Genomic DNA, 14,463 nt, shown 5'->3' on the forward strand with positions numbered 1-14,463 from the left:
TGCACTCCTCGAGCCCTCCATTAAAACTTGGGAGGGCTAATCTTGACTGCAAAGTTCACTCATTGATTCTTGCTAATGCAAATTCCGTCCACACACACAAACCCTCAGCTGAAGTGTGGTGGTGCTTTGCACTCAAGCTGGCTGGCCTGCTGTGGGTCAGAGGGGGAGGAGAAGTTTACAGACTAAAGCAGAGGTCTCAAACACATGGCCTGCGGGCTGCATGTGGCCCGCAGAGTTATTTCCTGCAGCCCGCCATAGGCGCCGACTCTGCTGGCAGCCAAGCTCCCCTCTCTCCCCCACTTACTCTGCCTCCCCCGCCCCCAGCACTCGCGTCCCCCCTCCTCTGCCTACCTCCCAGTGCTTCCTGCCACCAAACAGCTGTCTGGCAGCGCTTAGGGCTTTCCAGGAGGGAGGGAGGGGGGAGGAGCAGGGATGCTGCGTGCTCAGGGGAGGAGGTGGAGAAGAGGCAGGGCAGGGGCGGGGATTTGGGGAAGGGGTTCGGGCGGGGACTTTGGGGAAGGGGTTGGAATGTGGGCAGGGAAGGGGTGGGAAGAGGTAGGGTAGCAGCGGGGCCGAGTGTTTGAGACCCCTGTGATAGACAGTTAGGGGCACCGGGTACCATCCCCCATCACCCAGGGATCTCTCTGTTAGGGGTGCTGGGCACCCAGAAGTTCCCCCGCATCATCCAGGGATCTCTCCATTGGGACACTGGACAGTGTCTGTGACGAAGTGGAAATTTTCTGTAACATTTTTATAATTCCTAGGCGAGCCTCAGTTTCCCTCTCAACTTTGTGCTGTGACCGGGAGAGTGGAAAGGGTTACGCAGTGCAGGAGAGAGTCAGCGCCTCCCGCGGGCTGCGTGTTTGAGACCCCTGGTGTAGACCATCATCAGTGTTACTGACCACACAAGGAATAGTTACAGGTGTTTATATTTTATTAAAACCCCTCTTCGCATTGCAGTTTTAAAAAAGTTAATACATTGACTTTTAATAGCGTACTATATTACTCTTCATTTTTTTCATTTTTGACTATACTTTTGTATCGTTGTATGAAAAGGTTTCAGTGATGCGGCCCTCGGGCTAATGTACTAGTCCTCATGTGGCCCTGGTGGTGATTTGAGTTTGAGATCCCTGAGCTAGGCTAACTGGAGTGGAGACAACTTGAGTTAACGCTTCACTGAAGGCACACCCAGGGAAGAGCAGCCTTAATATTCCTGATCAGAAAAACCCAACAGACTGTTGTTGGAGAGAGACCCTCTTTGGCCTTCTTTCCACATCATAAAAAAAAACAAGAAAGGGCATAAGCCCAATGTTAAAAACCCTTTGCACGTCCACTGTTCCCCTCACAGGCACATGTCTGTCATTCCAGCTTCTCCATGTGGGTTTGAATATGCTGATGGATCAGTAGACTGCCTCATCCTCACAGACATCGCTGTCCTTTAGTCAGGGAACCCAAAGGTAGTGGTAAGAGAACACATCAGGCCCCCACCTAGTTTTGTAAAAAAGGCAGGTTTGCCCTCTGGCTACAGTCAGAGGCCATTTGAATAACAGGTGCAAGCTGCAAAGCAAGCCAGTGCCATTCTTATTTTAATTAGCTAATGCTGACTTTGGGGGCCTGATCCCCTTCAATCATTGATGGCAATGGGAGCCGGAGCAGCCCTTAAAAATCACCCAGTAAGGCAATGAATGAGAGAGACCACAGCAGATTTGCGGGCTAAAACTTGACTGCATTTAATATTGAACTTCTTTGCTGTAACACTCAGGGTGGTGAGGAAACAAAAAATAAAAATCCTCCCATCCAGTAATAAAAGAAATATTGGAAATCTTTGTGGCCATACACCAATCAACAATATGGTTCAAAACTACACATTTACTAAGTTTGCCAAACCAGCTAACTGTACAAGTAAATGACCTTCATTTGTATTCACTTTCGGAGGGAAACAAACTCTACTGTAATGCACTGCTGCTGTATGGAAACTACCAGAGGACATTAATAGAATGTGAAAATGGTAACACTTCTAGAAGGAAAAAACCCACACACCAGCGCAGCTCTTGTTTCTCTGCTGGGAGCCAATTAAACATTCCCCCACAGCATTGCTTCGCTCTGCATATCCAGATTAAAACCTGCCCATCTGAACCAATATTTAAGCAATTGGCACACAGATATGACAGCCAAGAGGGCACACGACTTTGCTCACTGATGAAAAAGATGCTAGTAAAGATCCTGTCACTCAAATGGCTGAATATTTGACCTCCAGGAACAATGGGCTACACTGCAGTTGTAGAGAGCCAGGATATGGTTTCAAACAGAATGGAATATCCCCCATTCTTGCACGCTTTCACACACATTCACACACACACCCCTGTCTCATGAGGCCTAACTGACTAATTGTTTTGCTTGCTCGAGCGCCCTGGTTTAAAAGGGATGAGGACAATGCTGAGCAGCTTTTCCAGTCTAATACCTGCTGCTGATGAAAGCTGTAAGCATTCACACGCATTTCCTGACCAAAGAGCCAGACCAGTGGGGGAAAGCAGAAGTGTACACAACAGCTGTTGAATTCTGTTTTCCAAACATCCCTGCAGATGTTTTGGAATCGCTTCATTAATGCCAAAATGATGTCTGGAACAGCTTCTCCCTGAAACCACCCAGCAAGGTAATCAGGCTTTAAAACACTCACAACCCAGTGCTCGTGTCGGCTTTCTTTCCTTTTGCTTCACCACTTTATAGCTGCAAGTTTGCTGATGTCATCAGCCAAGTAGAGGTGTACTTACGGCAGTCTCTCAGGCTAGCTTTGATCACTGGGTTTTTCACAGGCATCTCCATAGTCAGGCCTGGCCATATGGAGGCTGTCGCTTTTCTGCCTTTTAGTTCCAGCTTGTGCCCATAAATCCCCTTTCCTGACATTACTGTCTGTCTAGAAAAAAGTGTGGCCACTGCCACCCAGAAACAGGCCTATCTCCTGCAGTCCCTGCTGAGGTGAGCTGCAAGTGTCTCTCCTGGGCTTATGGCTTCATTGCTGAGTTAACTTGAGTGCTTGGTACGCCAGTGTGTCCGCTTGACTGAGTTCACACAGGGGCTGCACTGTCTCATATGAGGTGCTAGGACTTCTGGGGGCACATCCCATGGTCCTTAGTGCAGCCATAAACTGAGCTGCTTCATGAACCTTTCCCAGAGTATTGTGAGAGAGTTTCTTGTTCGGCCTTCTATCTAGACCCATGGGGGAGAGGAAATGGTGGGTAGGTACTGGAGGATGTGCTTGGCCTGGTTTAGCTTGCATCCACACTGGCAAGAGGGTAGAGCCCAGCCCACGTGAAAGCAATACTCAGTCTGTAGCCTCTGGACGGGCCGGCAAGCCGAGGTTAGCAGCACCACCACCCTTGAGACAGTTATTGTGTGTGGCCGTATCTGTGTCCAGCTGAGAGCTAGGCTAGAGGCCTGAGTAAGAGGCCAAGTTATTGCTGCAGTGAAGCCCTATCTCTGTTGTCTTCAGTATGACATAACTCCAGAGTTTTCATTCTTTTTGGGTCCACAATGCAAACACCGCCCAAGAAATTGGTCTGTTGCCTGCCCTGTCCCAAAGAATTGTGGGCGTTGGCTCACAGGTAGAAACAAGGGGAAGATTTTGTGTGTTGTGTGTGTGGGATGACTGGTTGAGGATACTGCTGCAGAGAGCGGGTGCTGGTGGGGCTCCGGCATGGTGCTCCTCTTCCTTTCCCCAGCCCATCTGCACAGTGCTCAGCTCTGGAGCAGCATTTGTTCACAAGGCATTAAAGCCAGCACCACAGCCTCTGGAAGCAGCACATCGCCCATCCCAGAGCGAGCCCTGTGTGCTTGTGGAAAAGAGCAGATGGGGGTGGTGGCGTGTGTGTGTGTGTGTGTGTGTGTGTGTTAGCCTTTTGTTTGGAAGCAGGAGGGAGGGAGTTGCTCCTCCCTTGTGCTCAGCTGCAATATTCTGCCAATTTTTTAACATTCTTGACCAAGTGGGGTGTGACCCACTGGGCCCACCAGGCAGCCATCTTGAGCACACATGCCATGGTCTGAGAGATGCCGAGGCTGGAACATGTTAGCTGTGGAAGACGTGACCTCACTTGGTCATCACGTGTTGCCTGGCAACGGACTGCACCATTCTGATTTTAATCTGGAAATAACAAGGGTTGGGGGAGCTTCCTTGACCCTACAGCACAGAATCTACTGAACTGGCTAGAGTCTGAGGATACCATCTCCCAAACTGGATGGAACAGAACTAGTCATCTATGTGTCATAGGCCCCCTCTCTCAATGAGAATTTCCTCGAGCTCAGATGGTAGAAGGACTAGCCTTTTGAATCAGGAGTTTCTGAGTTCTGTTGCTGTTGTTCTAAGTGGCCCTAAGGAGCAGCATTGCTACTAAGTCTATTAAATGGCAGTAGCCGCTGGTGTGAGTAGCGGAGGGGCGGGGTTTGAACTCCTAGAAACCCCCGATGCTCAAGGACAAATTTTGTCTAACTATGGGTGTTTCTGAGCAACTGTGTTGGGCTTGATCTTGCAAGATGCAGTGTCCTCTGGCCCTGAGCCAGTGATGTACTTACAGACGTGCTTAACGTAAATATATTCCCACTGTAGACAATGGAACTGCTCCCATGCCTGAAAGTTAAGCTAGTGCAGTGGCTCTCAAACTTTTTTACTGGTGACCCCTTTCACATAGCAAGCCTCTGAGTGCGACGCCCCCCCAATAAATTAAAAACACTTTTTAATATATTTAACACCATTATAAATGCTGGAGGCAAAGCAGGTTTGGGGTGGAGGTTGACAGCTTGCGACCCCCCCCCATGTAATAACCTCGCGACCCCCTGAGGGGTCCCGACCCTCAGTTTGAGAACCCCTGAGCTAGTGCATTGCTGAATCTGAGCCAAAATACTCTCCCCCCCGCCCCTCCCAGGACTGAGCCCTACATGCACCATGCTCTCCATTCTGGATAGACTCAGATCTGCTTCATTGTATGTCAGGCCCTATTCTGCTAATGGCGCTTCTCAAGGAATTAGGCTCTGTGTTCCTGAAGCAGGATGTTCTAGCTCCACTGTTTCTGGGAATAGTCACGTGACCATGGTTTGCAGTATAAATAATAACCATACAGTTTCTATGTGGCCATAGACTTATTAGAACTCAGTATACCAAAGCCCAGCTACCTGATGGTTCACTGGCCCCACCTGACTCCCAAGAAGCTAAATATGGGGATAGGTCTCCTGTACAAAGGGCACTTGAGGGAAGTGAGAGAGGGAGGGAGGGAGGAGCATGCTATAGAACAGGCCTCTGCTCTTCGGTCATTCATTGGGCAAGTGCATATACACTCTTGTATGATGATCCTTTCACTACACAAGGGGGTCCAGACTGGTAGATAGACTGATAGAGTGCTGTTAATAAACCCAGCTGTCATTTTCATAATTATCTGCCAGTCTTGTCCTATCTCCGACTTTGGCTTTGAAAAACACTGGTGTGCACAGCAGTAGTTGCTAGTTGTACTGGACACCCAATCATCTGGATTTCAATTCACAACCCCTCTTTATTTGCACATCAGTGTGTCAGGTACTGCCCTGGTTACAATGCTCTTTTTCATCACTCTCTCTCTCTATATATTTAGGGTCATCAGCAGATGAAGGCCTCATTACACCAGGTGACTGAGTTTTAAACTACTGCCTCAATTACTTCAGGTCTGCGACCTCGCACAATGCGTCAGAACTAGGCTAAAACATTTTGCCATGTTTCAAAACTAGGCGAGAGCTCATCTAACTCCACAGGGTTTCTTGGGTGTGAGTCCCATTAAAGCAACTGTTTCCAGTTCAAATCCCTGAGTGCTAAGCGTAAGGGCAAGAGCACACTCCCCAGAGTAGTTTAAAAATGAAATTAAAATGACATCCATGCTAGTTATAAAGCCATGGCTGCTTGCAGAACAGACACCAGAACTTCACTGATTCATGCTGAAGCATGGGAGAACCAGTACAAATTACTGCATTTTTGTGAATTAACCCGTAAGGGTGAAATTAACCCCTGTGACTAGGGTGGCACCAGGCTTATGCCCCACTTAAGTCTTGTGCTGGCCCTCTGTACAGGGCTGAATGTCACCCTAAGTGAACAAGCACAAAGCTGGCATCACAACATGGACTTTTCATGTATTTTGCCCACCTTAGTTTAGTTTTCATTATTTATGATCATTGATATTCTCCTAGCAAACACAGTGTAATATGTGCTGTAAAAATTATGTAATCTCAGTAATAGGAGACTTCACTGCAGCATCTGCTATTAACTGTTAGCTGAGTGGTGGAGAGAGAATGCACATTTTTGGCAAACATTAAAAAGTGTGTGGTCTAGTGACTTGCAGATTAGTGAGTTTGACTGTTATCTTAATTTACAGCCCATATAGTTTATGTTAACGCCACATACATTTTTAAATATATTAGCAACTTAGTTTGACTCAGATACTTTGATTAGTTATTCACTGTTCCTCCTTGACAAGTTATTACTGACTTCTTCTGCTTGCTCCCTACAGCAAGACCTGAAGCTCTTTCAAGGAAACAAAAATGTCAACAGACTTCTCAGCAGCGCTCTGCTCAAAGTCTAGTTCACCGGTTTTAATTTACTAGGCATTTTGTTAAAGAAACAGTAGTTTCCATGCCCCCCTCCGGCTTGTGCATTGTATTGATCCGAAGGGACAAATAATGTCTGTTTTTCACAAAGGAGCCTAGGAAGAGACACATCAGCTGTCCCCCAGAACTGGCAGATTGGTCAATGCAGAGAGCTGCCAATGAGTCCATTTTCTGGTCAGCACTGAAGTGTTAATACAGACTGTCAAGCTGAAATCTTTAGCTTATTCTGCTCTGCTCCCCTGTCTAGTTGATAACATTTTCACCGCGTTGTTTCAAAGACTGCTCCTGCTGCTATATGCAGCTCTGTGATTGAACATGGAATTTTGTTGATACAGAGCTGTTGTGCTTCTCTTTTTTGCTAATACGTGCTGGAATACACCTAATCACTGTTCACAAAGACAAGGAACTAAAACAGCCAGGATATAGCTTACTACAATAGATCAGTGCTTGTAATGACTCCGAAGGACAAGAAGAATGCCAGGTCTTGACCTGGGTGGGTGCTACAGGATTAACCCAGATCCACAGTAAGGTCCTACACTAATGATAAAATTTGACCTACCAGTCCCCATGTCACATACTGTATAGCTGTGTGATCAGGCCCATGTGTAGTTTTCATTGAGCTGACATTAACGTATGTATCTCAGTTCAATCCACTAGTCACTCTAGTGAGGGTTTGTGTGTGACACTCTCTGACCTCCATGTAGAGCTAGGTCAAAAAGATACAGCCCATAGTCAGTGCTAGTAAAATAAATCACAGCAGCTGACAGCTGCTCCTCCACAGCATCCCTCATTTTGCTGTTCAAAAGTTTGTTGCATTAAAAAAATAACTGAAGCGAGTACGGGGTCTTTCTATGCTCCCCTCAATGCGCAGGCTTAACTTGCATTATTGTTTGTACAATTTTTATGTACTTTTTAACATACTTTTAAAAAAACCCTCTGAAAGTACTTAAATATTAACATTTGCAGTGTAGTTTAGAGTACAAAGGCTTATTTTTGTCCGTGTAGGAAGTTAATTTTACTCTGTGGTGTTGGAAAAGGAAGAAACAGCAGCTTTGTCCAAGTGCAGATTTACCTTGTGTAATTCGTAAGCAGGACTAGTTTCTGAATAAAAAGAAAATGTTTAATATGTTGGACTGACACAAAAAGGTTCTAATACGCCTGAGATCAGGTTTTGTCTTTTGTTTATTTGCCCTCTCTGTACTCTCTCCTTTATGCCTCATCCATGTCTCTGTCTGTCTGTCTGTCTGTCTCTCTCTCACACACACACACACACAGAGCGAGAGTGAGCCCCTTGACATTCATGCCTGTGGCAAATTACTTGCAAGTTTCCCTCATTGCATAATTCCCTCATTAGCACTGCAACTAGAAGGTGGTGACTTTTCCCTCCAAATCATCACCATAATCCAAGACCAATCCTGCATGGTGCTGTAGGACCAGAAAATTTACTGTTCAATATGAGAGAAATCTAGGCCTTAGAGGTGGCACTGGGAATTGAACTGTGGTGTTCAAGTGCTGGAGATCACTCAAGTCCCTTAAGTCAGTGAGCCAAGCTAGTGTTTTGCTCTTGCTTGCTGAGCATAAATATTCATATTTGAATTACTTTCAACTAGACTTAAATCAATAAACGTTCTGGATGATGGTCAGTAGGGCAAAAACAGTGTCGGCTTATTAAGTGCACATGTATAGCTTATGCAATAACTGAGAAAGTTGGCTGAACACAAACTGCGCAGCAATATTTACTTTATGCTATTCAAAAACATGGTTTGGTGACTAAAATTAATAGGCCTCGTCTGGAGGACAGTGTTAGCTTTCTAAGGGCTCTATTCAGTTCTTACTTCTGCCCCACTTCTTTCAGATTTTTGCATACTTCCAACACAGGCAATAGCAGGCCTGTCCCATTCAGAAAGTAAGTCAGTACAACCAGGGCCGACGAGGGGGGGAGAAGCCGGTACAAATTACCGGGGCCCGGCAGTCTGGAAGGGGGCCCGGCTTCCCCCCCCTCTTGTTGGTCCTGTTTAGCTGGTCTGCCCTTGCTGGGACGCCCGAAAATTTTTTTTCACCGGGGCCCAAACCTGCTCTCAGCGGCCCTGAGTACAACCAGCATTCCTTCCAGCTTGCTGGATTCATGGCTAGCAATGCTTTTATGTGACAACATGAACTGGTGCAATCATCCCTCACTTACTCTAAAGCAGCTGTGGCAGTGCTCGGGGGGTCAGCTTTTCAAAAGGATGAAATGTGCTCAAACAATGTCTCCAAAGCATTGGGCAGAAAGAGGCTTTTTTCCCCCCGTTTCAAAGTTGGGTTTTTTGGGGTACGAGTTCCCTCCAGACTCCATGGCCACAGAGGATTTGGTAACACGCACTGATCTTTTCCACAGCCGTTCCCTTCTTGCGCAGACATTATGCGCATTTTGGCATGTGACAGTCCAAAATGTACTCTTGTCCCATGAGTTTACATAGAATCCACCAGCAGAGGATGTAAAGGCACCAGATTTTCAGACATTAGAAAGGAGAATGTGAACCTCAGCACTGGGAGGAAATGTTGAAGCAGTTTCTGTCCCTGCCCACTCCTATGAATCCCAATAATCCTTGCACTACCCAACTCTTTGCTGGAGGTTGCTTTCTTGCTGCAGAATAACATGGAAGATACACTGAGCATTTCAGTTCTTGATGTTTTGTTATATACACCTCTACCTCAATATAACTTTGTCCTCGGGAGCCAAAAAATCTTACCGTGTTATAGGTGAAACCGTGTTATATTGAACTTGCTTTGATCCGCCGGAGTGCGCAGCCCTGCCCCCCCGGAGCACTGCTTTACTGCGTTATATCCGAATTCGTGTTATATCAGGTCGCGTTATATCGAGGTAGCGGTGTAGTTTAAAAAGGGATGTCTCGTGCCCAGATTTGAAGTTCTCATCCAAGTACAATGCACAAAACTGTTGGAAAGGGGTTGTATATTTTTGGATATTCCCTGTGCAGAACGCATGCAATCACTGCACCTGTCCTCCCATGCGACCCGAGGGACCTATAGATACTTTCTATGTGAATATGTTTTTTAAAGAAAGCTAAGATAAAGAATCCTGTAAAAGGTCATGAAATATTTTATAGACTGAATTGCCATACTGTGTTAATTTGTCATGACTAGGTATGCAAAATAAGCACTTAGCTTTTCCAGCCTACCATATACTGTGTTGTTTTGTTCAATCAAAAAGTTTATACCTAATTTGTCCATTTCAAAATTCAATCAGCTAAAGTAAACAGTGAATGTTATAGAGTAAGACTTACATGCAGCTCTGTGTACTTAATCTGTAAGTAACAAAACAGGAAATGTCAGTACCCCATTCCAATTAAGCAAAGGCCAATTTCTCATGGAACATAAATTCTTTACTTTTCTCCCAGAACAATTTATACTGCTGTTTTAAATAGTGGTAAAACATAATGTTTTTAATTTCACACCTCACATAGCACAGTCAAATGCTTCATAACAACATAAACAAAAGTTAGGCGGAGCACTGCGCTAGATTTAAAACAATGATTTCCCCACAATGTGTGCTCAAGGTCTGCAGGGGGAATACATAACAAATGTGTTGGCTAAGGCCACAGAAATGAGTGTTCCGGTGTTTTGGCTGCTGCTGCCAACCTTAGTCAAGGATGTGTTAACAGTGGCTGCATTGATCCAAATCTCATTACTCCCACCACCAATCCAGGAAAGAACTGTGTTATTCTACTCCAGCTCTCTGTTTGGTAGTGTCGTAGGATCGAACAACTTGAGACTGAGAAACAACTCCATGTTCTTCTTGAGAAAATGCATACCCATCTGAAAAAGGGAGAACAAAGGCACAATGGAACCAATTAGAGATGATAATCACAGTTAGACATTACTATATTACACTACTGGTGCAGTGCGGGAACAGCACATTTGGTTTACCAGCGAATTAGATTTCTGTGACGTGTCTCCCCTCTTCTGGAACATGGGCCGCGTCACCAATGTGATTAGGACAAGCTGCTGCTAAGTTTTTGTCACTCTTCCCTCCTCTCTAGAGCAGCCCACTCTAACCAGGCGATAACTCTCTTTCTATGACAACCTAACTAATAATCTACATCTGTAAAAGGAGGCAAATGATACTGACCTCTTTTGTCTGAAAAGCATTATGTCAGAGCTAGATATTAATTACTACTGAGAACAAGCCAATGGGTTGGTTTCTTGGTGGAGAATCTGTAAAGACGTCACAGAAACAGAATTCTCAGGTAAGTACAAATTTGCCTTTCTGCTCAAGTCTCTCATTGTGTGTAATATCATACCTAGCAGAACTTGAGAAACCCAGACTGTGTGAGATGCTAAATCCGAGAGGAGACTATGATTAAGGCTACAATTTTTTCACGGAGGTTGTGGAAGTCACAGAATCCATGACTTCCAGCAACCTCCTCCCAGCTGCTGGGAGCTGCAGGGTCCCCACGCTGCCCGCAGCGGCCAGGAGGTGTGGGGTACCCCCCCCCCTGCCTGGAAGGGGCCCCCGGAAATCCTGACTGCCACGGGGGATCTCCAGAGCTTCCGGCCACCATGGGCGGCAGGGGTACCCCAGAGTTCCAAGTGGCTGTGGGCAGTGGGGGCCCATGGAGCTCCAAGCTTCCATGGGTGGTGGGGGCCCCAGAGCTTGGAGTGGCCCCCATAGCTGCTGAGCAGCTGCAGGCGGTGTGGGGCCCCGCAGCTGAGCTCCCCATTTTGTCACGGATATTTTTTAGTAAAAGTCACGGACAGGTCACGGGCTTCCGTGAATTTTTCTTTATTGCCTGTGACCTGTCCATGACTTTTACTAAAAACATCCGTGACAAAATCTTAGCCTTAACTCTGATTAGTGTTTCCAGAGGACTGCTCCCACTACATTACAGTTAGCTGCAACATCTGAGAAATGGGTGATTGTGTAGATATACAGGTGACAGCCTGGCAAACCTTATTGATTTTTCTCAGTCAAGAGGTTAACGTATCCCGAGTGAAGCAAGCTTTAATATTCTGGGGTAAGTCTCCGAGATGCATATCCTTTTGGCCTGCACAAAACGGGAATCCTTCTGACAAACACATTTTGATTTTTTTTTAAACTCTCAAGTTCTGTTGAGAAAGAATTTCAGGTCTCTGACAACACCCAGGGGATGCCAAATTATTGATATAGTAAAAGGGAAAGCTCAAGAACTGACTCCTGTGAAACTTGGAACTATTTTAAAATGAGGCTTGTCTGGAATATTAGGAATGAGAACTTGCAGCACAGGGCAACAATGTCTTTGACACCTAGTCAGCCCTGGGGCCAGGTGGAGGAGTCCCACCCAGCTGTCAGTGCCCCAGACTCCAGCTGTCAATGCCCCACTTCAGTCAGTGCAAGGGCTCCTGGTGAGGACACGCACCACCGGCGGAAGGGGGGTACACCAACAGCTGATGTAATTACCACAGTGGTTGTAGGTCGACCTAACTTAAGTCAACCTTATTTTGTAGTGTTGACAAGCCCTAAGTAACCTCCATTTCTTCTTCGAGTGATGGCCCCCAAGTGTATTCCACATGTTGGTGACTGGCAAATGGTGTTCTGACTGGAGGAGGGTGAGGGGAAGCTGGTAGCAGAGATGCTTGTAGTACTGTCATCCTTACAGCTGCATCCGCAGTTGCGGCTTGAGTTAGAGCAGAGTGTGTCGTGAACGTGTGGAAAGAGCTCCAAGTTGCTGCCCTGCAAATGTCCTGCAGTGGAACATCCAATAAGGATGTTGTGGAGGCAGCTTGTGTTCGTGTTGAGTGAGCTGTAATACCCCCAGGCTAAGTTCCCTGTAAGCTGCGTGGCCGCACAGCAGCCTATTTAGCCCCGTGCAGGCGCTCAGAGAACCTGCCTGGGGGCCTGCCGGGGCGCTCCTCCCCCAGCCCCAACAGGGATGCGGCCCGGACCTACTGTGGCTGGGGAGCTCGGATCTGCCGGGGCAGCACGGCCCAGCCCCAGGCGCAGCTGGAGCAGCCCAGCCTGGCCCCAGGCACAGCCAGGGCAGCCCTCCCCTGTCCCAGACCTGCTGCGGATGGGGGAGAGGCGCCTATCCTGCAGCCCCAGTCCCAGAGACATCGCAGCGGCAAGAGGCGCCTCTCCCCTCCAGCCCAGGTGCTGCTGTGGGGAGAGAGAGCTGGGGGGAGTCCTCTCTCTCTGCTGTAGCCCCAAAGCACCCCCCTGTACCCCAAACCCCTCCTCCCCGCCCCACCCCAGAGCCCACACCCCCAGCCAGAGCCCTCACACACCTGCACCCCAACCCTCTGCTCCAGCCCTGAGCCCCCTCCCAAACTCCGAATACCTTAGCCCCACCCCCACCACATGAATTTTGTTAAGTGCATGGATATGAAGGTGACACATCACCTCCATATCAGTGCACATAACAAAATTCATTCTGTACATGGGTGAGAAAAATTAGAGGGAACACTGCCCCCAGGACAGGGAAAGTTTGTTGCCATAGTAGAAAGATCTTGGGATCAAGCCATAGCCTCAGAGAGGATTTCTAAGTGAGTTTCAGGATGCTTAGAATGCTTCAAAACAGCAAAGAGTCTCAGAGATTGTGTGAGGGGTTTGGTTGTTTGCAGATAGAACGTCAGGGCACACCTGACAATGAGGGAGTAAAGTCTCTTGTCTTCAGCAGAAGCATGGGGTTTTGCGAAAAATACAGGCAAATGTATTGATGGATTGATGTGAAACTCAGCAGCAATCTTGGGGAGGAATTTGGGGTGTAACCTAAAGGAGACCTTCTCTTTGTGAAATACTTGTATGAGGAGGGTCTGCCATCATGGCTCCTAGCTCACTGACTCTTCTGGCCGAAGTGATGGCAACTAAGATCACCACCGTCATGGTCAGGTGGGTTATCATGGCGCATGCTGCCATAAGTTCTAAGGGTGGACTTGTGAGCATTGACAGAACAAGGTTACGGTCCCATTGAGGCATAGGGTTAATGATTGGTGGGAAGGTCCTGCTCAAGCCCTTCATAAATCGCACAGTAGCCAGGTGCATACTGACAGATCATCCCTGCACTGGAGAGAGGAAGGCACCAATCGCTGATGGGTGTACCCAGCGCGAACTAAGGGCCAGACCTGAAGGCTTTAAGGAGAGGAGATAATCTAGGATAACTGGGATGCCCACAGTATCAAGCGAATGTTGGTGATGATGTGCCCAGGTCGAAAAGCGCCGTCACTTAGCCAGGTAGCAGGTGCTAGTAGAATCTTTTCTACTTTGGTTAAGGATTTCCTGAACGGGGTGGAGCCTGAACATTCTATTTCCGATGCGCTTCCAAACACCAGGCCAGGAGGTGGAGTGAACCTGGGTTGGGATGCTTGATTTTCCCCCTATCCTGGGTTTGGAAATCCTGATAAATGGGCGTGCGGCCATCATTAGGAGTTCTGTGAAACAGAACTGTCTGGTCCAATAGCATGCTAGGATGATGGTGGCTCTGTTGCAATGGTTCTTCCAAACAACTTGTGGTAGTAGGGAGATGGGAGGAAAGGCGTATCTGAGGTTGTCCATTCAGGAGAGCGTCGCCTTGGAAATCGTAGCCTGTGGCTTCCATGGAGCAATACATAGGAAGTTTCCTGTTCGTCTGAGATGCAAAGAGGTCCCATAGTGGAGTGGCCCATTGTGTGAATGTGTTGGTTAGAACTGTGTCGTGGATCTCCCATTCAAGGTCTACAGAGAAGCTGCAGCTTAATTAGTCTGCCAGGGAGTTATGAACACCTGGGAGATATGCGGCCTGTATTCTAATGTAGTTTCTGATACACCAGTTCCAAAGTCTGACTGCTTCCAGGCAGAGGAGACGAGATCTCACTCCTCCCTGTTTGTTTATA

At 47.3% G+C, this 14,463-nt stretch overlaps 1 long non-coding RNA gene across 1 annotated transcript in view; it reads right to left on the reverse strand.

Annotated features, from left to right (window-relative positions):
• Nucleotides 1-9,991: 9,991 nt before the first annotated feature.
• The window catches only part of LOC112103667, a 33,174-nt gene continuing 28,702 nt past the window's right edge, over nt 9,992-14,463 (reverse strand). Inside the window, exon 3 of the long non-coding RNA XR_003369880.1 lies at nt 9,992-10,434. This is a non-coding gene — a long non-coding RNA (uncharacterized LOC112103667). The remainder of the gene's footprint in view (nt 10,435-14,463) is intronic.

Source organism: Terrapene carolina, unplaced genomic scaffold, assembly GCF_002925995.2.
Source record: "Terrapene carolina triunguis isolate 2854851 unplaced genomic scaffold, T_m_triunguis-2.0 Scaffold139, whole genome shotgun sequence".
Taxonomy (NCBI): domain Eukaryota; kingdom Metazoa; phylum Chordata; order Testudines; family Emydidae; genus Terrapene; species Terrapene triunguis.